Source organism: Bubalus kerabau, chromosome 5 (assembly GCF_029407905.1).
Source record: "Bubalus kerabau isolate K-KA32 ecotype Philippines breed swamp buffalo chromosome 5, PCC_UOA_SB_1v2, whole genome shotgun sequence".
In the NCBI taxonomy this organism is placed as follows: Eukaryota; Metazoa; Chordata; class Mammalia; order Artiodactyla; family Bovidae; genus Bubalus; species Bubalus kerabau.
In genome coordinates this window covers 85,828,837-85,847,196 of record NC_073628.1, presented here as the reverse complement: position 1 = coordinate 85,847,196, position 18,360 = coordinate 85,828,837, and the positions used below count along the sequence as shown (strand labels likewise).

General features: G+C 39.2%; 1 protein-coding gene across 11 annotated transcripts in view; it reads right to left on the bottom strand.

Moving 5' to 3' along the window:
* Positions 1-18,360, bottom strand: part of SMYD3 (SET and MYND domain containing 3) — a 761,886-nt gene that overhangs the window by 381,997 nt on the left and 361,529 nt on the right. The gene's annotated exons all lie outside the window — the stretch shown is intronic.

The window sequence follows — 18,360 nt, the reverse complement described above, 5'->3', positions numbered from 1 at the left end:
TACTTAGGAATTTTTCTGCTACATCAGACAAAATCCAAAATGTGCCAAGTAGACAGAATATTAAAATTAACTTCAGATCTTGAGTGCCTTCAAAATAGTGATCAGTATTCTACGGACCATCTTGGAAAGCACCCATATAAGACAGGAAGCTTCCTAATATTCAAAGATACATCAACTGTCTACAATTTAACCTGAAGATTTCTCTGTCTCCCTTTTATCTCATGTCCTAAGAAAGTTACAATACTATACATTTTTGATCTGAATTAACCATTTACTTCTGTATATAAGGAAGCCCATTTAACCTCTCTGTTCTTCTGTAGCTGCAGCTATTAAAAAAGAAATTCAGTTTCTGACTCATCACTAGGATTGATTTTAAAGAAAAAAACACCACAGTACCTTTTAGCATAAACATAAATTTGTTGCACAAATATTTAATCATTTAAGTCTCAGAAGAAAACATAAAAATCTTTTCTTTCTCAAACAACTTAAATGCCCAAAGAAATAAATAATACCTAAAGAAAATATATAAGACATCTATAATAAGACTGCCTTCCTTCTCAAAATACATCACATTTCTTGGCTATTAGATTCAGGTCATTCTGCTACAATTTTGACACATATAGCTTAGATACATATACATATAGTATATATATATATACATATGTAGTGTATATATATACATAGTATATACATATATAGTATATATATGTATATGTATAGTACTATACCTATATATGTATATATATATATATAGTACTATATATGTATACATGCATAGTACTATATATATACTAGTATATATATGTATATGTGCAGATACATATAGTACTTAGGTAACTATGGGGGCAAAAATTACTTTGATCAAGCAAAGGTAATTGTATTTCACTTGTTTGAGGTTTTTTATTTTTTACTATAGCTCACTCATGCTGAACATTTCATTTTAACAAAAAACGGTAAGTCACCAATCTCAGGTTCAGCTTTAATTTCAGCATGAGAGCAACAGTAATTAGAATTAAACTTGGAAGAGGAGTTCAATTCATCTTCCTTCACATCTGTGATTAAAACCACTCATTCCAAATTATTCCAAAATCCTGTCCCAACTATCATAAAATGATTAAGCCATGTTCAAAATACCTAAAACCTTACTAAAAATCCAATCTAGAATATAGCACATCAATCAGGCAAAGGATTTTATACCCCAAATTTGTAACAGAATATAATATAAACTTTAAAATTAATATAAATATTAACTGAATATGTGAATTGGTAATCAAGATTTTGTAATTAGGGGTCAACTATCTGTTTGATCATTTCCTACATTCTTCCACTAACATCTTAACTGTCTACAGTCTGCTAATGCTGTTGGTGGGAGTTTTCACAAGAATGAGGGAAACAGATTACCCCCACCTTCTGAGTAGGGCTAGTAGGAAGGTCTGATGAATCATGTTTTACACCTATCAGTTAAAATAATACAATATTTTACTACTAACAAAAAAAATTACTATACCACTAATTCTGGACATGACAGACTGGGACCCAAACCAAAGACTTCTCTGCAGCCACGGAGGGGACAGACTAAGAAGCTTGTCGCAGAAAGGAAAGGCCTGACCCAACCATGAAAGATGGCAGAGATGGGGACACAGGGAAGAGGCCACAGGGAGACAGAACCAACAAAGTCCTGTCCATGTCCTGTCCATATAACCATGGTTACAGCCTAATGGCTTATTTTCCCATCTAGAGCCCTGCCCAAACCCCAAAGATTTGGCAAAATTTTCCCCAGTTACCAACTTGAGATTTTTTTCAGAGAAAGTAGACTTGTTTAGAAGTTTGGCTCCAGGCTGAAATAAAATTCTACCAAAGTTATAACTTAAAATATTCTTTGAGGGGAAAAAATAGCTCTGGGGAAAAAAATAGCTCTGTAACTCTCTATTTTTCATATGTCATTATGTCCTTTTTATGCAGGATGGAGTTTCTATTAGCTAGTGAGTCTTCCTGAGACAGCAGAAAAAGGACAAGGTTTGAGACCAAGCAATTTAAAATCCTGACTCTGCTACTTACTAAACACAGTGCAACAAACAAGGAACTTTAACCTCTGACCCTCAGTTCCCCAATTTGTGAAACAGAGATAATAAGCTTGTGTTGAAAGACTATCAAAAGAACGAAAAATTAAAATAAGATTTGAAAAGGACCTAGCCTAGAGTCTACCATTCAACGGACACTGAACAAACAATTATTTGTTCATCTTTTTCCCACAATTTCCATTCTACCAACAGATAGGGTCAAACATCACTTGATTAGATAAGCGAATATGTGGCTAGTTAAGCAAATTATCTTTAAGGTTCATTTTACTCCTGGAAGTGTATTCAATACCTAATGGCCACTGGAAACGAAGATAAGAGAGTCTGGGTGATGGATAGAAGAGGCTCTTAGCAGATGGCCCACATCCTGGACAGAGAAAGATAGCTGAGAATGCCTTGCACCTAGAAGCAGGGATGATGGTGCTGGAGAAGTGGAGGGAAAATGTCTACGAACATACACTGCAGGCACAGTGCACTTGACAAGACAGCCACAGACCTGCAGAAATGATATGGAGAGAAGAGCCTGCAGTTGGGTATGTGGAGACAGAGCATGGGAAGTACCATTTTATTTCTATCCTCATACTTAACTAGTATAACTTGGTAAAGCAAGAGCTATACACTCTCAGACTAATGTCATCTCAAATTAGGTACTTATTAAGAAGGAAGTGGTGAGCAGAGGAAGGGAACCAGGATTTTCTCTGCACTTACTATGTTTTAAGCAGAATGAGGCTTTTTCTCATCTAATTCCACGTAATTTCATTCTGCAGAATTGCATGCCAATTTTATTTGATTAGATATACTTCTACCATCAGTTCAGTTCAGACCATAAAGGTGGTTTTTTTTTCATAGTTTTTCATCTCTCTTTTTTTTTTCAATTTATTCTTTTATTGAAGAATAAAATTTACAGAATTTTGCTGTTTTCTGTCAAACCTCAACATGAATCAGCCATAGGTATAAATATATCCCCTCCCTTTTGAACCTCCCTCCCATTTCCCGCCACATCCCACCCCTCTAGGTTGTTACAGAGCCCCTGTTTGAGCTTCCTGAGCCATAAAGCAAATTCCCGTTGGCTATCTATTTTACACATGGTAATATAAGTTTCCATGTTACTCTTTCCATCCATCTCACCCTCTCCTCCCCTCTCCTCATGTCCATAAGTCTATTCTCTATATCTGTTTCTCCATTGCTGCCCTGTAAATAAATTCTTCAGTACCATTTTTCTGGATTCTGTATATATGCATTAGAATAACATATTTATCTTTCTCTTTCTGACTCACTTCACTCTATATAATAGGTTCTGGGTTCATCCACCTCATCAGAACTGACTCAAATGCGTTCTTTTTATGGCTGAGTAATATTCCATTGTGTATATGTACCACAACTCCTTTATCCATTCATATGTGGATGGACATCTAGGTTGCTGCCATGTTCTAGCTATTGTAAATAGTGCTACAATGAAAAATGGGGTACATGTGTCTTTTTCAATCCTGGTTTCCTCAGGATATATGCCTAGGAGTGGAATTGCTGGGTAATATGGTGGTTTTATTCCTACTTTTTAAAAGCATCTCCATACCATCTTCCATAGTGGCTGCATCAGTCTTCCCCTTTGTCAGTTGTTTCATTTGCTATTATTTTCTCCCATTCTGAGGATTGTCTTTTCACCTTGCTTATAGTTTCCTTTGCTGTGCAAAAGCTTTTAAGTTTAAACAGGTCCCACTTGCTTACTTTTGTTTTTATTTCCATTACTCTAGGAGATGGGTCATAAAGAATCTTGCTTTATGTCATCGAGTGTTCTGCCTATGTGTTCCTCTAGGAGTTTTATAGTTTCTGGTCTTCCATTTAGGTCTTTAATCCATTTTTGAGTTTGGGGTTTATTTCTGGGCATTCTATTTTGTTCCATTGGTCTATATTTCTGTTTTGTGCCAGTACCATACCCTTTTCATGACTGTAGCTTTGTAGTATAATCTGAAGTCAGGAAGGTTGATTCCTCCAGCTCCATTCTTCTTTCTCAGGATTGTTTTGGCTATTCAGGGTCTTTTGTGTTCCCATATGAATTGTGAAATTTTTTGTTCTAGTTCTGTGAAAAATGCCAATGGTAATTTGATAGAGATCGCACTGAATCTGTAGAGTGCATTTGGTAGGATAGTCATTTTCACAATATTGATTCTTCCTACTCAGGAACATGGAATATCTCTCCATTGTTTATGGTGTCTTTGACTTCTTTCATTAGTGTCTTCTTATAATTTTCTGTGTACAGTTCTTTTGTCTCCTTAGGTAGGTTTATTCCTAGATGTTTAATTCTTTTTGTTGCAGTGGTGAATGGGACTGATTCCTTAATTTCTCTTTCTGATTTTTCACTGTTAGTATATAGAAATGTAAGTGATTTCTGTGTATTGATTTTGTATCCTGCAACTTTGCTAAATTCACTGATTAGCTCTAGTCCATAAAGGTTTTTGAATGAAAGCAAATTTAATTTTGAAGCTCAAGCTATATTCTTTGAATATTAACACCAAAAAGATAACCTGGAATTCACATCAAGTATTTATTGATTTATTTGGAAAACATAACCTACTATGTGTACTAGTGGTCTTCAAAGCAGCTCTTAAAGACTGTTTGAGAGGATCTGAGAGGTCAAGACTATTTTCATATTAATACTAAGATACTACTGCCTTCTTCATTCTTATCATCTTGTGAGTAAGTGGACAGAGTTTTCCAGAGGCCACACATTGTATGGGATCACAAGAGGCTGAATGCCAAAGTAGATATAAGGACTCAGCCATTGAATAATTACACCAGACACTAAAGAGATTTGTAAAACTATAAAACATTGTCAATTTTCTAATTTTTGTCTTCAAAAAGTTATTTTTCATAAAAATATTTTTACTAATATTTAATGGATTTCTTATATTAAATGAATTAATAAACACTTTGAATATCTCAGTTTTAAATTTGTAACATGGCAAAAATTTATATAACCCTTATAAAAATGTATATTTGGGGTCCTCAATAACTTTGAAGAGTATAAAGAGTATACTTCAAAGTACTTTGATCCTGAGATCAAAAGTTTGAGAATCACTAGGATATACTATTGTTCACCTTTCTCCACCTACTACAAATCAAGATATGGTATGACTCAAGCTTCCCTGGTGGTACAGTGGTTAAGAATCCACCTACCAATGCAGGGGACATGGGTTTGATCCCTGGTCCAGGAAGATCCCACGTACCAGGGAGCAACTAAGCCCATGCATCACAAATACTGAGCCTGTGCTCTAGAGATGGGTTCCGCAACTACTGAGCCAATGTGTCACAACGACTGAGTGTGCGCTCTAGAGCCCATACTCTGCAACAGAAGCCACCACAGTGAGAAGCCAGCAAACTACAACTAGAGAGTAGCTCCCGCTTCTGGCAACTAAATAAAGCCCGCATGCAGCAACGAAGATCCAGCACACCCAAAGATAAATTAATTAATTTTTTAAAAAAGAAAAGAAATGGTATGACACTACCCCAAATCCTGCTGACCTTGTCTGGGATAACATGAAATCCAACTTTCTACAAAGAACAAGAAACACACATCCTTTCTTCTTTTGCTCTTTCCAACCAAACTGTATTCCTTTCTGAGTGATGCAGATAGCATTTTTAAAATTAACAGGCTGTTAAATTTTGAGGGGGCTATATTTTTGCTATGAATTTCTGGGGTTTCTGCACTGTAGTTATTGAGATTCTCTTTGCTTAATGCATGATCAAATTTTGTAATATAGTTTTATGATCATGTAAAAGAATGAATGTACTCCTAAATGTTCCTTACTCAAAGCTGTCTCTCTTTCTCTATAGATGTAATGTCCTCTTGGATCTCACTGAGAATAGTAATATAACTGGTTTTAAAGTTTTCTCCTTTGTCCCCAATTGCTTTGGAGTGAGTCCTGGACTGTGAGGACTACCAAGTAGCTATATATGTAAAAAAAACCTTTTAGAAGTGTTGGCCTGTATTGTTTGGTATTGATATGACCTGACTACCCATGTAAGTCACTGTTTAATGTTCGTACACTGTCCTCCATAGGGATTTTCTGTCTGTAACCCGTGGATGAAGAAGTTGCCTAGTACACGTCACTCTGGAGAATCTAAAGCCCAAAAACTTTAAATAAACTCATCACACAGTTCACTGTGCTGCAGATAACACGATGCAATGTTACAGCTAACAGTTGCTGTTTCCCAAAAGAGCAGTATTAATGCCAATACATTTCTTCCCTATTAATGCTGATACTCTGTTCCAAGTCTTTCGGGTGAAAACTTGAAATATCTCAAATACTAAGCTCTTTTTCTATAGGTAGCAAATTGTGTAGAGACTGATTAGTCAAAAATAGTACCCATAAGAACACCTAACATGGCCAAAGTTTTTAAAGAAAATAGAATACCTCAGGAAAAGGAAACTTTCAAATGTGTGTTGGATGAAAACCTTACCCCCTCCCTCCAGACCCATGTGATACCCTCCTGTTATTAACCACTCCTCTTGCACTCTAGTCCCTGGAGTACTCTGTTCTCCAAGGACCTCAAACTCCTAAACCCACTCCAGATCCACCCCTTTATCCATCCACCCAGACCTCAAAGGGCATCATTTAATTCCACGCAATTTCAACCCTTCTATCTCCAGCATCATCAACTCCTTTTTGGTTTCAACTACTCAGCAGAATGCAACATGGAGTGGTCCACTGTGCACTTGTGGGCCCGAAACCAGGAAAGCACAAATGAGGGCTGGCTCTGGAATAGCAGTGCCTGCACTTGAACATCAGCCCTGCTACTCATTAGCTGCAGAACATTGAGTGATGTATTCAACCTTCCAGTCTCATCTGCAAAATGCAGATGGTAAAGACAGGAGCTTATTGTACAGCAGTGTGGTGAAAACCAAGAGAGTTATTACACATAAGATACTTGGCACAAGGTAAGCGCTCAAGGAATGTTTGCTATTTTTATTTGCTATAACACCTGGCTGCCAAGCTGCGATGGAGGAACTCTGTGGATTAGTGCTTCAACACATAGATGGTGCCTGGTTCACCCTTATAACCTGCTCATGACCCTGGAACCTTGTTGCATCGTCCAGATTCATTTCCTCAGATGTCCCCTCAAACCTCCATCTCTCTGCTCAAGCCCCAATCCTCTGTGTCTGCTCCTCCTCACCTGATGATCTTGCTCCTGATTTCACAGAAGCCATAATCTGCTATGAATTCCTACCAGTCTGTTAGCTCAGACAGTAAAGAATCCTCCTTCAATGCAGAAGACCCAGGTTTGGTCCCTGAAAGTCGGGAAGATCCCGTAGAGAAGGGAATGGCAACCCTACTCTAGTATTCTTGCCTGGAGGACCCCATAGACAGATGCAGAGAGTAGGACACAAGCGGCTAACACATTCCCCAGGAACAGCATGCATGCCCATTCTTTAAATTCTCCCTCTTTGAGAGGAATACTCCTCCTCCTGCTGGAACAATATTCTCCTGTGTTTTAAGCTTCATTCTTCCTGCCTCCTTCCCGCACCAGCAGTCATAACTTCTACTTCCTAATCTTTAGTTTATTTCTCTCTCCACTAACTACCTCTCCTGAGCCTAAGTTTGACTCACAGACTTCCATCTTAAAACAAAGCCCCCTTCTAACTCCATTCACCTCTAGCTCACTTTATTTCTCCCTTCATAGCCAAACTGCTAGAAAAAATCTCCACACTCATATTCATTACTCAAATTTTCAACACTTTATAATGTGTACTGCTGCTGCCGCTAAGTCGCTTCAGTCGTGTCTGACTCTGTGCGACCCCATAGATGGCAGCCTACCAGGCTCCCCCGTTCCTGGGATTCTCTAGGCAAGAACACTGGAGTGGGTTGCCATTTCCTTCTCCAATGCATGAAAGTGAAAAGTGAAGTAGCTCAGTCGTGTCTGACTCTTAGCGACCCCATGGACTGCAGCCTACCAGGCTTCTCCATCCATGGGATTTTCCATGTACTATGACACCATTAAGCCCTCAATCTAAACTTGCTTTGGATTCCAATGACCTCACATGCAAAAATCAGAGGATTTGGAGTTTGTACATTTTGCTTACTCTCCCACCCTTGAATCACTCTTGTATATTTTGGTGGCTTCATTAGACTGTAAGTTCATTAATGTCAAAACAACAGCATGATTTTGTCTCTAAATCCAAGCACATAATATGGTGCCTAGTCTGTACTGAATGAGTCAATGAAATAAAGAATCAATGACAATAATCAGTCTTGGTGGCCTCAAAGCCTTTAGTGTGTTATCTCTGTTGATTTCACCTTAAAACTTAAAAAGTGATTCTTAAATTACTTTGTTGACAAAGTGAGATATCAAGGAACCAAGGTTCTACCGATGCTACTCTATTTAGCTCTTGGTTTTTTCCTGTGGAAATATGTTTACTGGTTTACTGAGTGATCGAGGGTTTATGTCTTCAAAGTCTCAGCCTGGTTCACAACACAGAAGGTTGTCCAACACACTTCAAGGCCACATAGCTTTATCAGTGGTGTTACAATGACCCTGGAAGCTGACGCCAGTACCCCCCCTAGTTAATCTTTCCTGTAATATAGTCTAGATCCAGTGTTTTCTCCTCTCCTTTCCTCTAAACACAATAGGGCGGGGACCTCCCTGGCAATCTGGTGGTTAAGATTTCACCTTCCAATGTAGGGGGTGCAGGTTCAATCCCTGATCGAGGAGCTAAGATCCCACATGCCTCAAGACCAAAAAACATAAAAAACAGAAGCAATATTGTAACAAATTCAATAAAGACTTTAAAAAAAAATGTTCCACATCAAAAAAAGATTAAAAAAAAACAACAACAATAGGATGTACTTAACAAAATTTTGCAAGAAGTACTACAACATAGAAAGAACTCTTTCTTTATTGTTTATACTTTTCAGGGGAATGTTTTTAGACTTAATATTTTTAGAGCAGTTTTAGGTTAACAGCAAAATTGAGAAGACAGTACAGAGATTTCCCATGCCCCATCACCCGCTCCACACAGGCACAGCCTCTGCCATTATCAACATGCCCCACCTGAGTGGTACATTTGATACAACTGATGAATCTATTTTAACATCATAACAACCCAAAGCCTGTAGTTTACATTAGGCTTTGCTCCTGGTGTAGTACATTCTATAGGTTTGGATAAATGTACAATGACAAGGATCCATCATTATAGTATCATACTATAATATCATACAGTATTTTCATTGCCCTAAAAATGCTCTGTTTCCTCTATTTATCTTTCCTCAGTCCCTCCAACCTCTCATAATCGACATAATTTATGACATTAACAATGCATTAAAGAAATGAAGCTACTACAAAATTAACATTATACTAAATCAGCAAAATGAATTAATGAATTGGTTTTCTTCATTCCTAAACTTCTTTACCCTAAATAAACCATGCATCTGATGAGGAGAGTGAAAGGAATGAAGGAATTTGTTCTGTTATTATTATTATTATGGCAAATAATCTGGCATCACTTTAAAAAGAAAAAGATTATTGCTTCCCACTTAGCTTTGTCTCCATGGCAAATTCCAATTCTTTGAGAATAATAAAAGACATAAAGCATATAATTTTCATCCCTTTCATTCTATAATTTTCTTGATTCAAAACAGAAACCCAGTAGGATGAGTACACTGATATTTCTATACATTTTGATTAAATAAAAATATAAAACTTTGACTCCATCAAGCAGATCTTCTCTATAGTAATCAAAACCTACAGAGGGAGGGTATGGGGAGGGAGGAGGGAGGAGGGGGAACACAGGTATACCTGTGGCGGATTCATTTGGATATTTGGCAAAACTAATACAATATTGTAAAGTTTAAAAATAAAACAAAATTTTAAAAAAAAAAAGCAGTCACAGAATATTAGTCAATTTATCAAGCCCTTTGTAAATTAAAAAAAGAATCCTAATGGGTTTAACATTTTTAATTTTAAAGCAAATTTGAAATTAAATTTACTTTAATTCCTTTTGATGAAATAAATAAATGAACATTTTTAATAATTTGCATACTTTTAAAAATCTTTCCTCAATTACTTAAATGTCAGTATACTGAAGGAAATGTATAAATAGCTATTACCTGAGTATTTTCTTATTTTCATATTATTGCTAATATATTTAGCCTCATTTTACCAAAAAAATTCAAACAACATAGTCTCCATTCTCATATTATCAAGTCATATAAAATATTTTCTAACTTATAAATAATTATGAATTTTCTTATTAGTAACTATGAGAATATACTGGAAAAATTTTTGATGAGTATAATGTATTTAGTAAACTAACGCTTGTCTCTTAAAAATAAATAGAATTAGGAATCTGTGTTTGCTCTTACATTGACACATTTGTAACAGTGTGATATTTAAAGCTTATATATTTAATTAAAAGATATTTAAAAATAAAAAAAACCTACCTGCAGCATAAAGAAAATACGTTATCAAATCCAATAGCTTGATCTCTCATCAACGCCGAGAAGGAAATATCATCATTCATTTACTGATTGATCTCTCACCAAACATTCATTATGCTAGACACTGGCAATACAGTGAATAAGATCCACTTCCTGCCCTCAAGATTTTCAGAGTCAGCAGGAGAGACAGAACCCAAATTACAACATGGCAAGAATCTTATCTATCCTCAGCTATGACAATTCTAAGGACAGCATTTCTATTAGATTAATATTAAAGTCTGAAAGGCTTGCCTTGGCTCTTAACTTCAAACACTTAACTATTCAAGACTTCCTTCAGTTTGCTCATCATTTCCAATAAATTTAGCTAAGACCCTTTCCTCAAACAATCCTTACCCTTGGTCCACAAAACTCAAGAATTGGTAACAACAAAAAAAAAAGTGAAAGGAAATAAAACAACAACATGAAAAGGATTTGTAAAAATCCTGCCACCGAGAAGTTGTTGATGAGGGCAGAGGACTGGTAATTCACCACCACACAGAATCAAGGTTTTTAAACAGTTTAGACATTAAACTTCACAAAGGAACTTTCAGAATGCCATCTGCTAATCCCCTAAAGCTTATAATCCTAAGTTATTTTATTTTCCCATGAAAATAAGTTCTCCATCATGGTCACAATCCAAGGTTAACTCACCAAGACCTATTTCTTTGATTCCTTCAATAAACATTAAAAATGCCTATGAAGCACTGTGCCAAGAGTTGGGGAGGTGAAGTCAAATAAGATCCAGTCTCTGCCCCAAAGAGCTTCGAGTCTAGTGGAGGAAATTAATGTTTGCAGAAGAATGCTGTTTTCTAAAATATTCACAAGGAATTTTGAAGAGCCAAGAAAGGGAGGCATTCAAGTCAGGCTGAAGAGGGAGAGCCCCAGCACACTGCCCTGTCAGAGGACCTGTCTGAGCTGAATTTGAAGGTTGAGAAGGAATCAGCTGCACTAGAAAGGGGACAGTAGGTGAAGACACAAAACACAGCGGAAAGATGGCTGATGGCTGCTTTGAGAATCTGCAAGCCAAGCCATCTATTACAGGGCTTCTAAATTTTCACACGTCACAGAACCACATGCTTCTGATCAGTGTATTAAGGATCTGGACTCACAGTTGATATGAAAGATAAGCTTCATAAAGAAATACGTTGCCAGTGAGATCCCAGTATGTTGCAGATGGCAGAAAACTGAGATGCTTAAATTATCCTGGTTAATGGGCTTACTCTCCACTGGTTATGTACAGTAGACTGAATGGACAGAGGTAAACAGACCTCTAAATGAGAGCCAGGGAGCACTGGCCCAGGAAGCGCAGGTTGCAGAGTGAATTATTAATCCTTGTACTGATCCACAGTCAAAGGCAGGACTGGTTTCTAAGTGAAGATATCTTATTCTGAATGCTATGACTTTAAGGTTAAAAATAGACTCATAATTCCCTCGACTCTCTTTCTCTATCACTGGTGAAAAATGAAATAGCTCCGTTGGGTGGTAATTGATGCGTCTGACACTAAAATTTCATTCTCTATACTGCCATCCATTGAAAGGCACAGTAAGAGAAGAAGGGCGCCTTGACATGCAAAATGGCGCATTTTTGACACAAAGCCATTGAGATATTTGTGAAAGAGCATTTTCTACTGGGACAGAAATGCAGTTCTATTTCAAAGGCCACCACACGTCCCAAACTTCACTTTGAGCAAACATTTCAAAGTAAACACATATACAATGGTGAAAAGAGGAAATTTTTTTGTTTTTTAGAAATACCTAGGAAAGGTAGAGTAAGGGGTAAATTTTTTACTTTCTTTTTTTATACAAACTATTGAAAAATATAAAAAGCTAGAAGTCAGAGTTCCTAGCACATAATAAGTGTGCAATTTATTGATCTCAGGGACATAAATAGACACATAAGCACAGATTATATAAATATATATAATCAGTCTAATACCATTCATTTTACTTCAATTTGTTTTTGTTCTTCCCAATAAATTACTTACTAAATTAAAAAGTATCTATTTAATCCACATAATACATCTTATATTCACATAAAAAATATTTACTAGTATCTACTTCATATCAGACACAGTCCTCCATGCAGGCAGAGCAATGAATAAGATACACTAGGTCCTTGTTGTAATGTAGCTTAATTCCACAGAGAGATGTACAGTACCAAGAAGTAAAGAAACATGATCATTCCAGATGATGTTAACAATTTGATAATAATAAAACAGTGATGTAACAGGAATGTGAAAGAAAGAGTTACGATGAAAGGACCAGGGAAGGCCTCTTTGTGGAGGCTCTTTTCAACTGAATACCAAATGATGAAAAGGAGTTGGTCATACAAATTGAAAAGAGTCAGGGCATGGGTCGGGGTGGGGGGGGCTTCTCTAGTGGCTCAGTGGTAAAGAATTCCCCTGCCAATGCAGAAGATGCAAGTTTGATCCCTGATCTGGGAAGATTCCACATGCCATAGAGCAACTAAGCCCATGCACCACAACTAGTGAGCCTGTCCTCTAGAGCCTGGGGCCACAACTACTGAAGCCCCTGTGCCCTAGAGCCCGTCTCTGCAAGAAGAGAAGCCAGTGCACCGCAACTAGAGTGTAGTCGCTGCTCGCTGCAACCAGAGAAAAGCCCATACGGCAATGAAGACCCAGTACAGCCCAAAATAAATAAATAAACAAAATATTTTAATTAAAAAAAAATTAAGTGGTGGGGAAAGAACATGTATGTGCACATGCTAAACATGTATGTGTGCATGCTAAGTCAGTTCAGTCATGTCCAACTCTGCGACCCTATGGACTGTAGTCTGCCAGGCTCCTCTGTCCATGGGATTCTCCAGACAAGAATACTGGAGGGGGTTGCCATGCCCTCCTCCAAGGGATCTTTCTGACCTAGGGATCAAACCCATATCTCTTATGTCTTCTGCATTGGCAGGTAGGTTCTTTACCACTAGCGCCACCTGGGAAGCCCAGAATTCAATTCAATTTAATACAAGTATAAACAGCCAGAATTAAAACCAGCTGCTTACAATAGAATACCAAATAAAATGATTTACCCAAAGGAAGTTCTTTTTCTCATAGCTTGGCTCTCCAGAGGGAGACCCAAGCTCCCTCTAATGTTTCCTTTGATACCCCTGATGTATATCTTTTCTCCTTATGCTCACCCAGAGGACCATTCTATCACTTTCCAGGAAACCAGCATCCAGGGGGTGGGGGGAGGGGTGGTGGGAAGAATGGAGAAGGATGAAGGGTAAAAGGCCCAGCCAGTCCAGCCAGTCCCTTCATATCAGAAAATAATAGCCTCCTGAAAGCTCTGCCCATAAACCTCAATTTACATTTGCTCTGAACACTGTTCCACAGCTACTGCAAAGCAGCTTGGAAAGCTGCATGCCTTTGACTTGCCTGGACCTTTTGTAGCCCCTTTGCCTCCTTGGAGCAGTTCTCTTGGGATTACTTCAGATGCTGTCTCCTGGGCTTGAAGTCCTAAAAATACCCACTGAATAAAACATAATTCTCAACTCTTAGGCTGTGAATATTTTTTAAGTGGATAACACTCATAACCCCATCCTCTTCCACTGCCTTCATCTCTCTGCTTTAAAAAGGACTCAGAATATTGAACTGACAGAACTCATTCTTCCAAATCCATTCTGGTTATTACCACTGTCCTATTCATTCACATTTATGAGAAGTACTTCTTTATTTGTTCTAATATTTTCATTTACCTGGTACTCTAGATAGATTTCCATGTGATTCTTTACCTATCTAATACGTATGGAAGGAAAAAAAAATTCTTTAAAAATCGAAACTGACTGTATCTCTTTCTGATATTGAAGTTTGGGGGAGTGAAACTCATATTAGTGGGAAAATAATCTCTACACAGCTCCTTTTCACTCTGAGATACGTAGGGAGGCAAGAAGAAAAGAGCGAAATTTCAAAGCTCCTGCCAGCGCTTCAGTGCTGTGAAACATTAATGAGCTTCTGGATTTGCAAAGGTGGGCCCAGAGCCTAAGGATGTTTGAGAGTTAAATTGCTCTGCATAATGAAGTAAAGGTAATTGAGTTTCCTGAGGAGTTGGAGAATAAAGAGGTCTGGGAAAATGGAGGGAGCAGGGAGCTGGGAAGGTGGCAGTTGTCCAGCCTCACATTAGAGCTTGCAGGATTCCAGCATGACCCGAGAGGCAGGCAGCAGTGATTCTGTAGGTGGATCCTGTGGGCAGGCACTGGGCAAATGCTCAGAGATCATATCACACCCAGGACAAGCCATTATTTTTAAATCTGGGGAGCTTAAAAGGAGGCAGTGAGTCTCAAAGAAGGGGAGGAGGCTGGCGCTTCTCTGGAGTCTCCAGGGCAGAGACACACGGAAGGGATTTACTCCTCTCGCTCTGAAGGATACTGGCCTGCATGCTGAGACAGACAGTAAGGTCAGACAAGCCCTGAGTTCCAGCAACTGCTTTAGATGAACCTCATTCCCTCCCCTCACTTCTCAGCAACCCCCTCCCCACCACCACCATCCAGCACCTTCAAGCAGAGTCCTCTGCAAATGCAAACCCAGCTGGCAGGGGCACCTGGTGTGGCTGAACCCTGATTCCCAAGTGTGACACGCTGTTTTCTCTGTGGTAGTTAAAAAGGTCTGTTTTCCTCCAGAGATCTCTCTTCCTCTCTGGGGCCCAATGACTTGCAGTGTAACTTTCAGTAACATTACTGTGTATTACAGTGGTTCCAAGCACCCCAACTATGCCCCACCCTCTGGCCTCCCCTTACACTGCGCCTCACCTGCGTGCCCCCAGTACCAGTTAAGACAGAGCTCCTTCTGTCTCCTCTACATACCAGGTTACATCCCTCCTCCCCACACACAGGCTGTTCCCACTTTTCCATGCTGCACCCACTTTCATAAAACTATATCTCCTATGGGGACTCCAAAAAACCAATTCAGGCCTCACTGCCTCCAGCAAGCCTCCCCCAGCCTCCACGTCTGACTTGAGGGGCCTCCTTCATGCCCCCCTTCATTCTGAAGATGCTCTACCCCAGCATATCACACTCTACTGAAGTCACTGATTTACTTCTATGCCTCCTCAATAGCTGTATCTGTTAGGGGAAGCACACTGATTGAAACCGCCCACCCTGGCCAGGTCCTTTGGTAACCATTCGCATGAGTTGTTTTATGACAGGAGATCCTGGTAAGGAATACGGAACTAATAAGCCACCACCAACCGGAAGAGTTCAGGAAAGGTCAAAAGGACCGTGTGTCTGTCCACTTCCCAGAATCCCTCTTGCTAGCATCCATCTTGGCTGAGCGATGCGTGCGCCACCAGGAAAGACTCCGAATTAGAGTCATTGGCCAAAGACCACCGGGAAACTGATCCCATCACCATAAAACCCTGAGACTGCAAACCACGTGGCAGAGCTGTTCTCCTGGGTTCCCTTACCCTACTGCTCTCCACCTGGGTGCCCTTTCCCAATAAAATCTCTTGCTTCGTCAGCACGTGTCTCCTCGGACAATTCTTTTCTGAGTGTTAGACAAGAGCCCGCTCCTGGGGCCCTGAAGGGGGGGCCTCCCCCTTTCTACAACATATCCAGAGCCTAGCACTGTGCCCACAACATAGTAACTGTTTAATAAATTTTTGATGATAAATATATGACCTAAAAGTTTTTATTCCAAAGCCTAAAAAGATAATCAGATACAGATCTGCCCAAGAAGAGCACATTTCAAATAACTGTCAGGCAGGAATATGTCTTTCCAAGTCCTGATTTTTCCTTCAACATATAGCTATGACTCTTCTGGCCTCTATCCAGACCCTCATATTACTCTTCCCTAGTTAAACTAATAGCAGCCTTCAAACCAAAATTATGAATGCTAATTATTTCATTCAACAAGTATGTATCACACACTTCACACAGAAAGCGTGGTGCTAAGCCCTGGGAATACATTAGCAAACAAAACCAGCATTAATCCCACCCCCATGGAATTAAACCAATGAATAAACAGCTACAATATTACAATTGTGATAAATGCTTTATGATGAAAATGACAAGGTATAATGAAGAGTGTAGCAGTTTAATAGGGGAACCTAAACCAGTCAATCCTAAAGGAAATCAACCCTGATTATTCAGTGGAAGGACTGATTCCCATACTTTGGCCACCTGATGCGAAAAGCCGACTCACTGGAAAAGACCCTGATGCTGGGAAAGACTGCGGGCAGGAGGAGAAGGGGGCAACAGCGGATGGGATGGTTTGATGGCATCGTTGACTCAATGGACATGAGTTTGAGCAAATTCCGGGAGCTAGTGAAGGACAAGAAAGCCTGGCGTGCTGCAGTCCATGAACTCACAAAGAGCTGGACACGACTTAGCAACTGAACAATAACAACAACCTAGTTGGGTTAGAGATGGGAGGTTTGCCAGTAGGAGCGCATATGGATTAGAGCAGGCTTCATTCGGAAGTAAGAGTTTGCCAGCAACAGTGTGTGCGTGTGCATGTGTCTGTGAAAAGATGGTTATTACAGAGGAAAAAGCCTGTGTGCCTCCTGAGGGAGCATAGAGAGCTTTGGGAATGGAGAAGAGGACAGTGTGGTGGAACCCTGAGCTCCCTGTACAAGTGAGTGAGGCTGCAGCGTATCTGGCTGGCTAAGCTAAATTAGTTTTGCCTTGGGAAATCTGTCAGAGAAAGACTAACTGTACAGGCTACATCTGTAGGTGCAGTCTTTCCAAAGTGAAAAGACCATCAACTGAAGAGGCAGCATCTCCAAACTGCCTAAGTGGAGGGACGGTCTTACCTCAATTATTCCAAGAGAACCCACCAGACCTAGGTTAAGCTAAGGAGACTCTGCATTTGGGGGTGGCGGTGCTTCTGGGAAAAGGAGTCTGTCGGATCCTGGGCACAAGTGACAGCTACAAGTCACCCCCGAGAGAACGTGGACTAACACCATAAACACAGACGTGTTTCTGAAGACTGTAGCCAACCGATTTGAACACTGCGGCCACACCAGGCATGTGAATTCTTTTTAAATTAACAGCATAGTATGAATGTTGTTGGATCCCTTAAAATTCTTATCTCCTATTCAGAAGCATCTGGATTTTTGTGTTACCTCTGAATCCAAATTTATACAATGCTGAGGAGTCCATGGTTTTCAGGCATCATTACGAAACAATGAGCACTTCCTAACAAGTGGTGGCAGCAAAAAATGTTGACTCTTGAGATCAGATTTCTTAGTTATGATGCCTACTCCAGAATCACCTCAAACTCTCAAGCACAGTAACATGTGAGGGTTAGTCCAGAGGTAGAGATTACTAGTATGTCAGGATTCCCATAAAAGGATATGAATTATGCCGTATATACTACATAATGAACAACTTCCAACTTCCTATGTGTTATAATTACAACTCATGTTGAAGATCTTGTGTTAGTAGTATTTGCTTTATGCAAGGAAAAATTATTTTCAGTTGAAATGGTAGGGTGCCAGCAGCTTACTTAATATATATCCTAAGTGGCTTAGGGGCTAAGTACATAATCCTTTCAGCTGGATGCCTCAATTACATTTATCTTACTGTAGTGACCTATTGCCCAGTTAATCACCTTCAGCTGTATTGTTAACCTGATGCTTTAAATATTCATATTCTCAGAACACATCAATTATTTTTCTGCCATTCTTTCACTTGAAAAGATCCTTGGCACATTAATGGCTGGGGAGATAATAGATGCCGTGTTCCTAATATTATTGTGACTTCTACACTCAATGACTGGTTGTAACTTAGAAAATCAAAACCACAACTACATATGACTATAAAATGACAATGAAAATAGGAGTTCATTCTATACTTAGGGGCT